The 16,555-nt window shown below is 41.1% G+C and overlaps 1 protein-coding gene across 1 annotated transcript in view; it reads left to right on the top strand.

The window, feature by feature from the left end:
• The first annotated feature begins 8,188 nt into the window (after positions 1 to 8,188).
• The window catches only part of SPATS2 (spermatogenesis associated serine rich 2), a 126,837-nt gene continuing 118,470 nt past the window's right edge, over positions 8,189 to 16,555 (top strand). The window contains exon 1 of the mRNA XM_063075329.1: positions 8,189 to 8,331. The gene's annotated coding sequence lies outside the window, so the exon portion shown is untranslated. The remainder of the gene's footprint in view (positions 8,332 to 16,555) is intronic.

Genomic DNA, 16,555 nt, shown 5'->3' with positions numbered 1-16,555 from the left:
TTTTGGATGTCCTTAATTGTTAACTTATTTTATGGACTAAAATTTGCTTCAAGGGCTGGCTGGTTAACTCAGTTGGTTAGAGCACAGCCTTTTAACACCAAGGTCATGGGTTTAGATCCCAGATCCCATACTAGCCAGCCACCAAAAAAAAAAAAAAAATTTACTTCCCTGTAATTTCTTTCTAGACCTGTCATCTCTGCTACAAAGAACAAAAATGAAAAGCCCTTTCTTGATGAGAACCTGCCTTTCATCTCATATCCCTCTAACTCTTCCCTTTTCTACATTAAACATCAGCTTGTTTAAGGAAGCACTGTAGTTTGGCAGAATGAGGAGGGACAAGGAGTGAGGAGATGGGGTTTTTCTTCTGCCTCTTGCAGTAACCAATCCACTGATGTCAGATGAGCCACTTCACCACCCAGGGCCTTGGTTTCTTCCTTGGAATTTGAGGGAGTTGGACTTAAATGACCTTTAAGCTTGCTTTTAACACTGGATTCTGTGGTTCTTAACTTTTCAGCTGAGTCTTGTGTTCAATGGTTTTATTTGTCAACTTCTGTCCTCCCTCTTGTGGACATTGTTTTGGGAAGAAAATAATATCTAATTGTTTAAAGAACAACATAATGACCACATCACACCCGCCCCCGCAAATTCACCTCCATCTCACTGTTTGTTTTCAATTATTCATGTTTTCTTCTTGTCCTCATCCATAAATGTACATCATTTTATGTGTTTGAATCATATCAAGTATTCAATTTTGTACCTTTTTTTTTTTTTTTCTAAAAGATGACCGGTAAGGGGATCTTAACCCTTGACTTGGTGTTGTGAGCAGCACGCTCAGCCAGTGAGTGAACCGGCCATCCCTATATGGGATCCGAACCCGGGGCCTTGGTGTTATCAGCACCACACTCTCCCGAGTGAGCCACGGGCTGGCCCCAATTTTGTATCTTTTTTCCCCCTCACTGATGGTGATGTCTTTATAATAATATGTAAAAATGTTTATGATTCAGTATGAACTTTTATATATTACTAAAAAGATTTCATCACTATATACATTTGATAAAGATATAATTCACTTATCATAACATTTACCCTTTTAAAATATACAATTTAGAGGTTTTGAGTATGTTTACAAGGTTGTGCAATCATCACCACTGTCTAATTCCAAAATGTCTTCACTGCCCCAAAGAGAAAGCCCATACCCATCAGCTATCACTCTGCATTCCCTTCTCCTCCCATGCTGTGGCAACCACTAATCTACTTTCTGTCTCTATAGATTTGCCCATCCTGGACATTTCATATAAATGAAATCATACAATATGTTGCCCTTTGTGTGTCTGGTTTCTTTCACCTAGCATAATGTTTTCAAGGTTCATCCATGTTGTAGCATGCATAATCATATTTATTTTATTTTATTTTATGCAGCTGGCCAGTATGGGGAGCCAAACCTTTGACCTTGGTGTTACAAGCCTGCGCTCTAACCAACTGAGCTAACCGGCCAGCCCTATTTTATTTTTTAATAATACATTATTATATTTTAATCCTATATAGTATTCCCTTTTTGAGAGACATTATGTTATATATGTGTGTGTTGTAAAGAATGTTATGTCAATGTCTTCATCCCTCTAATTCATCCATTCTCTTGAATTATTTCCTCGGAATAAATTCCCATGGGTAGGATTACTAGGTCAAAGGGTTTGAACATTTTTATAGCTCTTGTCAATATTGCTTTTAAATTGTGGTGCCCAGAACTAAATGCAATTCTCAGATGTGTTCAGACAGAATGGGGTACTGTGGGGCTATTAAGTTCTCAAGGCCTGGACAATATATCATCCTTTAAATCAAGCAGCGTAAGAATTTATTAGCTTTTTTTAGTTGCTATGTAAGTGTGACTCATTGAGCTTATAGCCAACTGAAGCTCTTAGATCTTTTCCTAGACACTGTATATTAAAGCTATGTTTTCACCTACTCTGGGACCCAGGAGGCTTTGGGGGACTCCCTGACTTGAATTTGGTAAGTCTTAACCTTCTCTTCTTTTTTTTTTTTTTTTTTTTTTAGCAGTTTTGGTCCGAACAAGGTTGCGGGAGGTATGGGTTTATTGTAGTCTTAGCTGGAAACTGTAGATGGAGCTATAAGGCTGTCACAACGGTAAAATATGTCTCTTCCCTCCCCTGCCCTCTTCATGTTTTTCAATCTGGTAGTGGCACCTCCTTAGCAGGTTCATTACCAGAGTTCAGTCCTCCCGCTTTGTTGAGAAGAAGAGAGCAGCTGTGAAGTTGGATTTTGGGTGTTATTCAAGGCAAGCTCCAACTGAAGCATGCTTTTCATTTGTCATTTGATCTCCTAGAGGAATCTGGGGCAGTTTATTTCATGTTAGAGCTTTGCTTGAACACATATCTCATGCTACTGTTTTGGCTTTTGAAGTTCACACCCGGAGAAGCTGATTTTTTTGGTTTGTTTTGCTTCATGTTCCCTGCTATCTCTTTCTCTTAGTTACTACAAGGGATTGAAACTTGTTCAACTAATTGTTTTGTTGGTTGGTTGGTTGGTTGGTTGGTTGGTTGGTTTTGTTTTTGCTAAGATGAGTTTTGAATAATAAAAGTAGAAAATTTATGTAGAGTTCTAGCTGAATGAGATTTCATTTCAATAATTTGTTTCTCTCTTTTCTTCCTCCTTTTCTTCCCAAATCTCTTCTTCCTCTCCACCTGTCATCCACCCTTTCCATACTCAATCTGCTTATTTGCAAACTATTGTAACTCTAAGTTAGGACCTTAGACTTTCTGGGTTTAAACCTCACTGACAAGTTTCAACACAATAAAGCAGTGCCCTGTGTGGGAAAGTTGGAAGGGAATCATTTTAACCTATTCTGTGCCATACCTCAGTCCCATCTCTAGAAAGGTTGTGGGTAACATCTTCTGCTAGGTAGTGACTGAGTTAGCATGTGAACCTGGCTTTGAAAGCACCACCTAAAAGGACATTTTTCTTAGCATCAATAGGTCAGGCACCTTTCAGGTCAATTAGTACCAGGAAAGGAGAGTGGGAAGGGCTGGGAGAAATATAAATGATTTCTGTTTAGATGTTGCCTAATCACAGATCTAAGTGCCGGTGAGGCTCATGTTACTTCCCGGCCCATTCTTCCATACCCATACCTCCTACCAGTTTGGACTTGGCTTCTCTTGCTTTTTTCTCCCTTTCCTTCTTGGGGTCCACAGCAGAGAGTGTAAATTGATTGCTTTTTAGTGTCATTTGGTTTGGGAGGCAAATAACCGCTCAATCCAGGCAAGTGGTGCCAGAATACTTTATATTCAGTGACTGGGAACTCAATGTCTCTTAGCAATTGACTTTTCTTGCATAGCTAAGAGGACTGATTATTTCAGACCCATCTTGCTTCGAGTTCTAATTCTTCTCCATCAATATGTTTCTTGTTTTGATGTTCCTGCCTTTGCTGATGTCATTCTTCTTTTCTATAATTCTTTTTCCTGTTAATCCAACTGCTTACATTTCTTTTACAACCCAGCTTAAGATTTATCCCTAAATGATGCCTTCACTGATTAATTCCACCTCCAGTAATCTTTCTCCCTTGAATTCCTTCAGTATGTCTAGTTTGTACCATTCTATCAAGCATTTTCTTACATGTTGCCATATAATTGTTCTGGCTTATGTTTGCAAGTCTTCTCTCCACAACTATACCAAAGCTCCTTGAGAGCAGGGACTGTATCTTCTCTCAATGCAAATAAGAGGATTTTACTAAATGTGTGAGCTTGGGTAATTATTTAACAAATTTGAGCTTCTGTTTCCTCATTTGTTACATGCTGATGATGCCTGCATCAAAGGGATGTTGAGACAATTGAATAAGACAATGTGTTGAGAGTGCTTTATAAACTATAAAACACTTCACAGAAGTTAGGCATTATCAATTTTTTAAAAAATGGTTACTGAATGTATAAATGAAAGAGCATGCTAAAATTCTGTGAATGATCTTAGCGTATAGCAGTATTAGTTATCTCTCTCATACATAGCAATGAACTCACCAAAGATCAAATTCAAGTTTTTAATGAACTTGCTAGGCACTCACACTGAACTGAATATTTCAGATCTGAGTTTTGGTTTGGACATTGCCAATAATTTTGTGATGTAACACTTCAATGTTTGATGGTTTAAGGCTTTTTCCAGGTCTAAACATCTGATACATTTGGGTGTATTAGCCATGTCTTTGGACCTGTTTTGTTACCTGTAAAAGGGAAAATGTGGACCTAATTGAACCCGTTTAATAGAACTTTATAGAATGGATGTTCAAAGAAACATTAATCCTGCAAAAAAAGTCTCTTGTGGGGGGAAACTTTCCTTGAGGAAAGCTGCATACTATATAGCCTGTTCTCTTCAATATGAACAAAGCACATTACCATATTAAATGCTTTGGGAAGTAAAGAAACCAATCTAACTTAATTTTAGCCAGTGTTTCTCAAACTTATTTGGACGTGGAATAATTTTCTCAGATAACATTTATTTGGCATCCCATGAAACTAATTTTCCGAGACACAGTTTGGATTGCTAACATGAATATTCTTAGGTATTGAAGGTAGTGTGGGCAAAAGAAAAAATACAACTTTATGAAATGTTCTCTGCTGTTTTTTTGTGCCTGTTGTGGTTGGTAGCATCAGTCAACGGAGACTTTAAAAATTATGTTTTTGGGGGCCGGCCAGTTAGTTCAGTTGGTTAGAGCATAGCCTTATAACACTAAGGCGGGAGGTTCGGATCTCCACCGGCCGGCTGCCAAAAACAAAACAAATTATGTTTCTTAATTAAAGTCATTTTCAAATCTCTACAGTAATGTGTTAAATTTTAAATTTCTATGACTCTCTCAGACTATAGTTTAACTTTATCCTGTTTTTCTTCCTAACAAAAACATGGAATCTGGCAATCAATCACTTAAGATACAAAATATCAACTCAAAACAGAAACAAAAACACTAGAAAAGCTCTGATCTCAAGGATCTATTTGAAAACATACCAAATCAGGTCAGGTTAATACCCGCAAAATATATCTGCTAAGGTGAAGATTATGTCATAATTTCTCTTTAGCACTTGATCATTAGGTAACCTGGGACAAATTAATTCCAGAAAGGCTGAAGTGAGATATGGATGTTATTTCAAAGTGATCTTTTTCTTTTTTTAATCCTTAACAGCTACTCTATTTCAGAAATTTGGTTGTTTTTGGGCCGACCCCATGGCACACTCAGGAGAGTGCGGCGCTGGGAGCGCAGCAGTACTCCCGCCGCGGGTTCGGATTGCCGTATGGCTGGTCACAAAAAGAAAAAAAAAAAAAAAGAAAGAAATTTGGTTGTTTTTGTGTTCTCTTCAGAGTAGGCCACAAATACATTATATTTATTAAAGCATTTCTTTTCCTCCAATGTAATTTATGGATGGACGTTGAACAATTTGCAATTATTTCAAAGCAGGCAATGATCACTTTGTTTTATTGTGAAGTAAAACATACAAAATGGAAAATGTATATGTAATATAAAAAACAATGATAAAATTAATATTTTAATCCAAGTCAGAAAAGTATTTTTGAAACATTTGCTCAATGTCATTTTAGAGAGGTTGAGTGCTGCATGGAGAAAGGGCAAAAGCAGCCATGAGTTGCAATATCCCTTTTGCAAACCCTACTCAGCAAGACATATGCTTTATGCAACCCACCCTCCTTGAAAGGCAATATTTTTTGAGTGAAATCCTTGTGAGGAGGCCACCCCTACTGCCACCCCAGGGACTTAGTAAGATGTTTCTCCCAACCACACTCAGAACTCTTCCTGGGAAGAAATCTGTTAAGTACAATATTCTCCATTTTGTTAGAATTCCAGTGATGTTTTAACAGCTCTCATAGATTGGACTTAGGTGCACTCCTTAATCTACCTTACTTCTCTTTGAGTTAGCTATCCATGTATAAAAAGTCTCTCCCATTAGACCAGGGCTGTCTTAGGAGAGGCATCCTATCTTCCACAACAGACTAAAAGGTGTTCAAGAATGGGGACTTTATTTTCCATCCCAAGAAACTGTATTGGTTTTGTAGCAGCAACAGGCTCTATAATTAAAGCATTTCCAGAGTGACGGTTGGTGGGTGAAATCAGTCATCAAGGAATAGGATTCAAGGCTCAGGTGCCACTCTTTGCTATGAAGTTTCCTGTTAACTAGGGTCATATCCTGTTCCTAATGTGCATGGGAAGAAAGGGGAATTGTAGAAGAAATAGTCACTCATCCTTTTGTGTTCCTATAGCACCTTGCACTTTTCTTTAGCACTTATCACATGTTATTATAGTTAATTATTTAATAGCTTTTACCCTCCTTTACATCTGGATACTCTGGATACTCTCTTTGGGGGTAAGGGTCTTGTTTTATCTTCTTTGTAAATAACTCAATGCTTAGAACAATACCCTGCACTCATGAGTACTTATGTCAATTTAGTGAATGAGAAGAGAGCAGATATTTGGATGGTTTACTTCTATTTGAATCTTTGAAAGAAGATTCTATAACAAGCAACAAATGACACATCGTCTAGTGCCCTAACCAGGTGGATGACCTAGTTTTCTGTTTCTTTATATCTGCAAATTATATGGTTGGAGTAGATAAGGCATTACTAAGCAGGCATCTGTGGGCTCCAGGGGATTTTCGACCCCATAACCCATGCTAAGTTAAAAACCACAAGGATCAGATGGCTTGGTAGCAATCTGCTATACTAATTAATTACATGTACTGTGATTGCAATAGCAAATATGAGGAAACCTCAAGTACATTGTGCCTGTGGTCTAGTTATACATTCTGGGGGCTTGTTGGTGGTGCCTGTTCAGAGCCCTACGCTTGGCTTCAAAAGATGAGTACATGGCGACAGATTCTGATTACTGTTTTCAATGCTGATTGTCTAAACCTCATTTTCTAGGTCCTCCTAATAGATCCCTGCTCAGTCGGCAGAGAGGTGAGTGCCTCATACACGCAAGGCACTGGTTCGAAGGATGCACAAATACTAGACATGGTTCTGGCCTGGGGATGTGGGGGAGTTGGGAGTCTGACTAGGAAGACAGAGAAGTAATTAAAGGAAAGATTCCACGGGCGGCGTGACTGACCACAGCCGCATAGAGGGATGCAGACATTTGAGCAGATCAGCAATCCGACTCAGAGTTTGACTGGGTAGTGTGTTAGGCGGATATCGCCAGGGCAGGGAACCCTCAATACGCTCCCAGTGTTATCCTGGGCCAAGCCGGGGCAGCGCATCTTTGCCCCAGACCCTCCCTATCCGCCTCCATGAACTTCCAGGAAGATCTCTTGTCCAGAGTTTCCGGCGTCTCCCCAGCCGGTGGCTCTTAAGGGGCCTTTCGGAGCAAAATTTGGGTCGGGAAGGAGACGCAGGAGAAAGTGCTGTAAAGTCCTGCGGGCGGAGTCGTGAGCGGCACAATGGAGGCCGGCCTGAGACCATGTTCCCGCCTGGACGTACAGCAAAAGGCCGCGCGCGAGGGTCCCCTCAAGGCGCCCGCCTTCGGCCACTTCCGGAAGAGTTTCGGCTCTTTCCGTCAGTTCTAGCTCGGCCCCCCACTCCCGGCGCGCGCTATCCACCCACCCTACGCGGCGCCGCTTCTTCTGGGCGTGGGCCGTTCTGCACGCGGACGCGAGCTCGTGTCCCTTCCGTTCCTCCTTCCGTCTAGTTTGTCCTCGATCCACTTCTCCAGTCCTTTCGCTTCCTCCGTAATTCCCAATTTTTAGCAACGTCCGAGCTCCCGCAATTCAGACGCGCGAGCCTGCGGGCAGTGCGAGACGCGAGGGACCAGGGCCCGAGAGGAACGGTAAACCGACCGACAGGAGCCCGCCTCCCGCCCCGAGCCTCTCCCCTCACAGGTCTCCGACGCGCGGGCACCCTCGCGCTCGGGCCTCGCTCGCGCGCCCGTTGGCCGCAACGGCCTCGAGCTCGGCGCTCCGGGTTCGCGCCTGCGCGGGTACGCGCCCTGCGCGCTGGCTGGCTGGCGCGCACGCGCCCGAGCGGGCTCCGGGGCGGGGCGAGCAGCTCGAGCCCCGGCGAGGGTCGGTGTGGATCCGCACTTCGGCCCCCAGCCACGACTGCGATTCCCTGCACGCCTCTCAGCCGAGGAGGGAAACGGGGAAGGCGGCGGTGGGGGCGGGGCGGCGGGCGGCTCTGGGAGCGCTGGGGGAGGAGCGCGGCGGCGGCGGCGGCGGCTCTAGAAGAGGAGGCGAAGGAGGTGGAGGATCGCCTTTCCTTTCCTCAGACCCTGGAGCGTCCGGGACGCAGAGCCCGGAACTCGGGGGACGCGGCGACTGCAGGGGTCCGGGCAAGGTGAGGCTGGGGTGCTGGATGGAGGGTTTGGCGTGGGCTAAGAGGAGCATGGAGGTGCAGAGAGTGGGTTCGAGGGAGGGAAAAGGAGAGGGCAGTCGTTGGGGGTTGGGGTCCCGAGGGAAGGGAGACGTGAGCATTTTGGGACCTGGAGTGCCCCGAGGGTGGAAGGTTTCTTGGGTTAGTGGGGCGGGCGAGGCACACGGGTCCGAGCTGGGGAGTTTCTAGAGGGATAGGCCGGGGAAAACAATGGATCGAGTGGAGACTCTGGTGTGAGCGTGTGTGGGGTACTGGATTTTAAGGAAACAACGAGCGAGGTCGGAAAGAATGAAAGAATGGATTATTTGGATAAGTACAATGACTTGGGAATGCAATAGGGATGCGTAAGGTCATTTGCGTGGGTGTCTGAGATCCTTAGGATTTGGGGGCAATAATGGGATTTGAAAATAAAGGAAAGAGGGGCATTCTTGGAATTGAGGGAGAAAACAGAATGGAAATTAAGGCAAAGAGAGGCAGAGCAATACAATAGATGTGGTTTGGACTTGAATTAAAGCAGAAAGGTAGACCCAGTCAGAGTATAGGGTGGGCTAGGGTGGTATCTTTCTCCTAATGCATCCAAGATGATAGGGTTCTTTTAGAAAGTGGATCTTTTTCATTTCTCAATTTCTTTTAATAATTTGATTATCGTTTTTAGTCCGTTCCATTGATAAAGCATGCCTGTAATATTTATTTATCCTCTGTTCAGGGGGTTACTGTACGTAATTTACCTGTGGTAAATGAAGCAAGAGAGGACCGAACACCAAAGATATCTTGCTTTGAGTTAGGTCAGTGATAACGTAGAGTTCAGGGTGTTTGGGGGAGAACCAGGTGCTTGTTTGTGTGTTTTCAGTTGGAACAAAAGGTGTTGAATAGCCATGATAAAGTCTAAGTTATCTGGACTTTGTTAGAATTGCAGTTTCTCACTGAGAAATGTTCGTGTTCCACCTAATATTGGCTTTATGCTGGTGGCAGAGAGTTGGGGTTCTGCTTCAAGAAATTATTTCTTGATGCTGACTTCAAATTATTAGGCTGTCTCATACCTTCCAGTTTGAGTTAAGGTGATTTGAGAATATTGGGGGAAGGTATTTTTGGGGTTATGATCCTTGCATTTCCTTAATACTTGGATTTCCAGACCAAATTTAGAGTGGTACTAGATAGAAGATTGCTGATTTTGAAATCGTAATTGCCATTATGTGTTCATAATTAGTCCATGTTAAGCTTTTTATTTGGGGGGCATTACGTTTTGCTGACTCATCTAAGATTTCTGGGCATTCATTAGTTTATATTTCTCAGCCAGGTCTCAGATGGTAGCATTAGGTTACTTTAAAAGGTCCAAAAATGATATAAATTGTCACTTTTTTTATGTGTTATAAAAACAACAAAGCAAGAAGTGAGTTGTGTCCTAATTAGTGCTAACGTGACTCGTTATTGACCTCTTTTAGTGGGCTAGGCAAGGTGCTAAGATTTTTTTGCGTGCATCATTTTTTTAATCCTCCTATTTGTTTCCTCTTTTGTAAATTAAGAGTTTAAATAATTTACAAAGGCCACAGAGCGAGTGAATAGCAAAGCTGGATTCAGATCCAGCTCTGTTGGATGCCTTCTTTAAATTTTCGCTGCCTGGTGGTTCTTTCTGCTCGACCCTGCTCTTGGTTGTAATAAAGCAGCATGAATTGGTTGAAACTTAGGTTTGATATAACAGTGATTTAGATGAAGCTTTGGTTAGTGGGTTACTTCTATAGGGTTTATGGAAGGTTTATTGCTCCTGTGATTTAACAAAGCTTCTGATGTCCTGTTAATAGGACTGAAAACTTTTGCTAAGGGTTTGTCCTATGAGCACACTTGGTTTCCTGGTTAGCATAAAGCTGAAGTACTGCGTGTACGTGGCACACTAACTTGTAGAAGTCAAGACAGCCAGTTGTGAAGCCAAAACAAATTAACTCTGGAAAACAGTTGAAAGCTGCTCAGTGCTCAAGTGCTCTCAAAGCACCTGTTGAACCCACCGTTGGTACTGGCATTACCTCTAAATATTGACAGGATCCTCTTAGAAACCAGGAGTGAAACAACCAGAACTGAGAGAAACAGCTGGGGCCTGAGGGAGACTTAGGTTACTGGCTAAAACAGCAGCATAGCCCTGGAGGCTGATCTAGATACAGATACTAGTGAATGGCAGGAGGGGAGGGAATTTTAGTTTGTTGAACTTTCGTGTATTATGTATAAAGCAGGATAACCCCTGACTTTGGTGTTACAAGGCTGTGCTCTAACCAACTGACTTGACTAGCCAGCCATATTAAAGTTGGGAGCTAAAAGTTACTCTCTCAGATCCACCATGCTTCTCTGTTAGAAGTAAAACTGATTATTTCAAGTCTTGCTGCTTTAATTGGAAACTGGAAGGAAAAGCTTGTATTTTTCTGATTTAATTGTGGGGAAGGGAGAGTCTATTCATTATATTAGCAAATGACCTCCTGTGGAATATAATTCAGCTTCTTCAGTTGCTTAGTGTATATCTGCAGCAACATGAAAATAGCATGTCCATACTTTCTATTCTGAGGCCTTGACTTTCTAGGTAGGTCATCTAGGCTGTGGAGGATGACAGTGAAGCATGCCTGCTACAGACTATTACCACATTTATTGATATGTTTTTGCCACAAAGGTTTGACCATCTTTCTTGCTTGGTTCCTTTTTAAAAATTATTTTGGTAAAATATACATAACAAAAATTTACCATTTTACCCATTTTTAAATATACGCATCAATTGTATTAAGTATATTCACATTGCTGTGTAACCACAATCTATCTCGAGAAGTTTTTTTATCTTCCCAAACTGAAACTTTGTCCCACTTTGTCCCTATTAAACAATTACTCTTCGCCTGTCGTGCAAGACATGTTAGTAGGGTGGTTAGTAGGGTGCTAAACGTTAACTCCTCAATCCTCCTTCTCTGCCCAGTCCCTGGCAACTTCCATTCTACTTTTCTGTCTGTATGAATTTGACTACTCTAAGTACCTCATATATAAGTGGAATCATACGGTATTCTTTTGTGTCTGTCTTGAAGATTCATCTTTACCTGTAGCATTTGTCAGAATTTCATTCATTCTTGAGGCTGAATAATATTCCATTATATGTGTACACCACATTTTGTTTATCCATTCATCTGTCAATGGACATTTGAGTTGTTTCCATCTTTTGTCTATTGCGTATAATGCTATGAACATTGGTGTACAAATAATCTGTTTGCATCCCTGCTTTCAGCTCTTTTGGTTATATACCCACAATTGGAATTGCTGGGTCATGATAATTCTGTGTTTTCTGAGGAAGCTTGGTTACTTTTAAATGGTGGTTTTATTATGTGTTCACCTGAAGGTAGCACTCGGCCTCTTGTATTGAGGGATGATGCTTCCTCTAATGACTTCTCCTATATTGTGAGCAGGATACTTGTAGTGCAGATGATTGAAAAGGAAATGGTTTACCGAGGAGTTTTCATGTATCCAATGTGGAAGGAGCATTTATTTTACACAGTTCTTTCCAGTCACACTTGCAGATCTTAAGAAGGGGTTGTAAATGTCTATGAAAAATGTGTCAGTAGTGCAGATCATTTTCAGTACACTTTGATCGAAATTCAGGGTACTTTTTTCATTTAAAAATGTTTTACATGTATACGCTGCTGGTTACGGCTTACCTTCTGTATCCTTCATTCATTGAAAAAAGTTTGAGTGCCTGATGTATGCTTTAAATATTTCCACAGGTAGCTGGAATACCTGGACAGGACAGGAAGTAAAGTTGGTTGAAGAAATGTGTTTGACTCCATTTTCTCCTCCTTCATATATTATGAGTTTCATATAATACCAAATATAGGTTGAAATAATTGCAGTCAACTGTCCCTCAGGAAGGGTCTTAACTTCCATTTTATTTTATTTTTCGGAGGCTGGCCAGTGTGGGGATTAGAACCCTTGACCTTGGTGGTGTCAGCACCACTCTCTAACCAGGTGAGCTAACCGGATAGCCTACCATTTTATTTTTTTCTAGACGTCACAAGTTAGTTAATTATCCCTGTCTCTTACCTCATGACATTATTAGGCTACAAAGTGACTTCAGGCTCATATGCTAAATAGGAAACTTAGTGAGCCCACATTCACCTTGGAAACCCAGGCCAACCAGGCTAAGTTGAATTGATTCTGAAATATTTCTAAAGATTTGAAGTTTGTAAACATTTTATCTTTGGTTGCTGGATATTAAGGATTGGCCAGAGGCCAGCATTCACTGTCCATGTTCATATCCACCATGGCAATCTGTAGAAGTTCCTGAAATGTACATCATCTTCTGCACAGATTCTCTAGTAGCCCAGGGCCTTAAAACATTCTGCAGGTTCTGAGGATATAGCCATTAGCTTAAAGGCAACTTCTGCAGCCATTGTCCTCTGACTAATTTGTGGTTAGGCACAAAGCTCATTGGAGGTTTTGGGGTATCTTCAGGGGTTACATAGGGATTCTTACTGGCCCACATCCTAAATAATAAACTTGGTTTGCTGGTAAGAAGGAGGAGTTTTGCATTAGTTCATAAGCAAGATGACGTGATTACAAGTTGTGAAGTGTGTGTGTGTGTTTTCTTCTTTAGAATTAGCTAAAGTGTATGGGAACTGAGAAGGATGTGATAAGGCCATTATATGCCTATGGGAGTCAAGATAGATAAGTGAATGATTCTTTTGTACTTGGAGATGCTGCCAATGATATTACTTCCTAGTAGAGCAGTACTTTTCCTTAAATTATCCCCTTGGTCTCTGATTATAGCATGTCAATGTGGTTAGTGCACTGATGGCTCTTCCTTGTCTACTGTTACATTACTTAAAAATGTGCTTTGGTGTGTGGCTCAAGTGACTCTTCTGTTTACCTTGTTTGGTTACCATTTTAGTCTGTTTCTGTTGCTTAAAACAATACCCGGAACTGGGTGAAAGAAAATGAAATTTATTGCTTACAGTTTCTGAGACTGGGAAGTCCAAAGTCCTCTGGCGATGACAACAGTGACCCAGGGGTCTCACACTGCAAGATGTGGAAGCAGAGAGAGCAGAGAAAGACAGTTCCTAATGCCCTGTCCTTTTAAAGCCCTCAGAACCACGTCTATGACCACCCTTTTTAATCTATTCACTACTGCATGGTCCTACAATCTAATCACCTCTTCAAGGCCCCACCTTTCAATTACCATAATAGGGTTTCCCATCCTCAACATTTATAGTGAGGATTAAGCTTCATTGAGGTTAAGGGGGCATCTAGTTTACAGCAGTTATCTTCTTACATCTCTGTAGTAAAGTGCAATTGTAGCCAACCTGCATGTCCTGCAAGGATCTTATCTCAAGAGGCTCCATTACATTTGATGAAAACAGTGAAATTCATCTGTAACTAATATGTGATGACAGGAAGCTGAAGTATTGTACCTGAATGGTAGGCAGTGCAGAACCACCACAGAACTAACTTCGCCTTTTAGTTTAGACCCAGACTTCATGTTTATTATATTTTTTTAGTCAGTACAACAGTATGTTTTCTGAGATGGTTATCTAATTTCATGTTAACAATGCTTAGTTGTCAACTCATAAGGCTTAGTTGGATAATCTTTTTTACCTCTGTCTCTACTCAAAGGTTGTATTTTACATAGGAATTTTAAAAGTTGATCATTGACATTTGTCATTAGTCTGCCAGCCCATAATGTTATGATCCTGTAAGATAGACTATAGAATATTATTATGTGATGTTATTATAATTTGATGTTGTTATAATTTCTGTTTCTGTGGATTTAATTCTGTTTATTTTAAATAAATGTAATCATAAGATGTGTGACCTTTTGTGTCTGGCTTCTTTCACTTAGTATAACATTGAGGTTTGTCCATTTGGTAGCATGTGTCAGAACTTTCCTTTTTATGACAATATTATTGCATTGTATGGATATATTGCATTTTATTTATCCATTTATCTGTTGATGATCAGTTCGTCATTTTCACCTTTGGCTGTTGTGAATATGCTGCTGTGAACATTCATGTACAGTATTTGTTTGAATACCTATTTTTAATTCTTTGGGATCTGTATTTAAGAGTGGAATTTCTGGGTCATATAGTAATTCTGTATTTAATTTTTTGAGAAACTGCCATACAGTTTTCTGCAGTGACTGCACCATTTTACATTTCACCAGCAATGCATGAGGGTTCTGATTTCTCCACATCCTTGACAGCACTTGTTATTTTATTTTTTTATTGCAGCAATCCTAGTAGGTGTGAAGTGGTATCTCCTTGTGGTTTTTATTTGCATTTCTCTGATGACTAGGGATGTTGAGCATCTTTTCATGTGCTTGTTGGCCATTTGTATATCTTTGGAGAGATGTCTGTTTAAGTCCTTTGACCATGTTTACAATGGACTGTCTTTTTGTTGAGTTATGACTATTGAATTTTAATGGTTATAAACCACTTAGCTCAGTGAGTGCACATAGTGTACACTCAGTAAATAATAGCTAATACTATAGTTATAATTATTTTTGCTACATGTGGGCTGAATTGGAAGGAAACTTTGCCTAGCTTTTCTTTCTTTCTTTTTTTGGTAATATGAAGAAAAGGCATAAAAAATTTTATTATTTATTGTTCTGGGAGAAGGCAAAGCACAGAGGAATCACAAGAGAGTACTGTAGTGGATTGAATTATGTCACCCCAAAACTCACTGAAGCTTGAATTGTGTCCCTCAAGTTTTATGTATTAGAAGCTTAGCCCCCACTGTGACTGTAAAGAGGGTGGGAAATCCTATTATAATAATTGAAAAGGGGAGCCTTGAAGAGGTGATTGGATTGTAGGACCATGCAGTAGTGGATGGATTAAAAATGGTGATCAGGTGCTTCGTTCTGAGGGCTTTAAAAGAAGAGGAGAGTCTGTCTTGCTCTCTGTTCTCTCTGCTTCCACCATCTTGCAATGTGAGACCCCTGGGTCACTGTTCCCACCACCAGATGAACTTTGGACTTCCCAGCCTCAGAAACTGTAAGCAATAAATTTTGTTTTCTTTATAAATCACCCAGTTTCTAGTATTTTGTTGTAAGTAACGTAAATGGACCAATACAGGTACTGTCCTTAATTCCATTGGGGGTACAAAACTTAAATACCAGTGTTTTTAAGAGAGAAGATGAGGAGAGGTACAAGCCTGAGAATAACGGCCTGAGACAAGGTTTCTCTGAAGTTGGGTGGAGGGGTTGGGGGGAATGTGGGGCATGTCCTTACAGGTGAAAGAAGGAAGTCAGAAGTTAAAGTTAACTACAGGGAGGCCAGGGCCGGTCTGTGGCTCACTGGAGAGAGGGTGGTGCTGATAACACCAAGGCCATGGGTCCGGATACCATATAGGGATGGCTGGTTTGCTCACTGGGTGAGCGTGGTGCTCACCAGATCAAGGGTTAAGATCCCCTTACCGGTTATCTTAAAAAAAAAAAAAAAAAAAAAAGTTAACTAGGGACATCTTGTATGCAAATGAAAATACTTCAGGTAGTCTCTCAGCTGCCTTCAGAAGCATAGATAGTAGCCAGAGGGAGGGGCAGCTCAGAAGCCTGGCTGTTTGCATTTACAGATGCAAATTTCTTTTCACAGAGAAAGGGTCTTCTAGCTAATCTTTTTTTTCCAGTCTATCTGAATTAGCCATCTTGAAATATGTCAAAGAAATATATTTTGTGGGTGAAATATTTTGCTTTTCCACAGCCACCCCCGCCCCTTTGGAACTTTAATTTTTAGAAAGTTTCACATGTTAAAATAAGATTGGTAGCTATGGAGAGCTTTGGGTTGAAGTATTTAAATAAGAGAAAGGCAAAAGAAAAAGCATAAATTGGAACAAGCAGAAAAAACAAATTCGAATACATCATTACTTCTTTCTTTTTTTTAAAGATGACCGGTAAGAGGATCTTAACCCTTGGCTTGGTGTTGTCAGCACCATGCTCAGCCAGTGAGCCAACTGGCCATCCCTATGGAGGATCCGAACCCATGGCCTTGGTGTTATCAGCACCGCACTCTCCCGAGTGAGCCATGGGCCGGTCCCTGAATACATCATTTCATATTTTCTTGAATCAGTCTCTTAGTCCTGAGAATATGTCAGATTGGTTAACAGTTGTGTCTCATTCTAGGAAGTGGCATTGCAGATGGGGTCCCATCAAGGCTAGGTCTCTGTACTGTTAAGTGTACAGGTA

The sequence above is a fragment of the Cynocephalus volans genome, chromosome 12 (assembly GCF_027409185.1).
Source record: "Cynocephalus volans isolate mCynVol1 chromosome 12, mCynVol1.pri, whole genome shotgun sequence".
Lineage (NCBI taxonomy): Eukaryota > Metazoa > Chordata > Mammalia > Dermoptera > Cynocephalidae > Cynocephalus > Cynocephalus volans.
The sequence above is the reverse complement of the archived record's forward strand: the minus strand, read 5'-3'. Positions and strand labels throughout refer to the sequence as shown.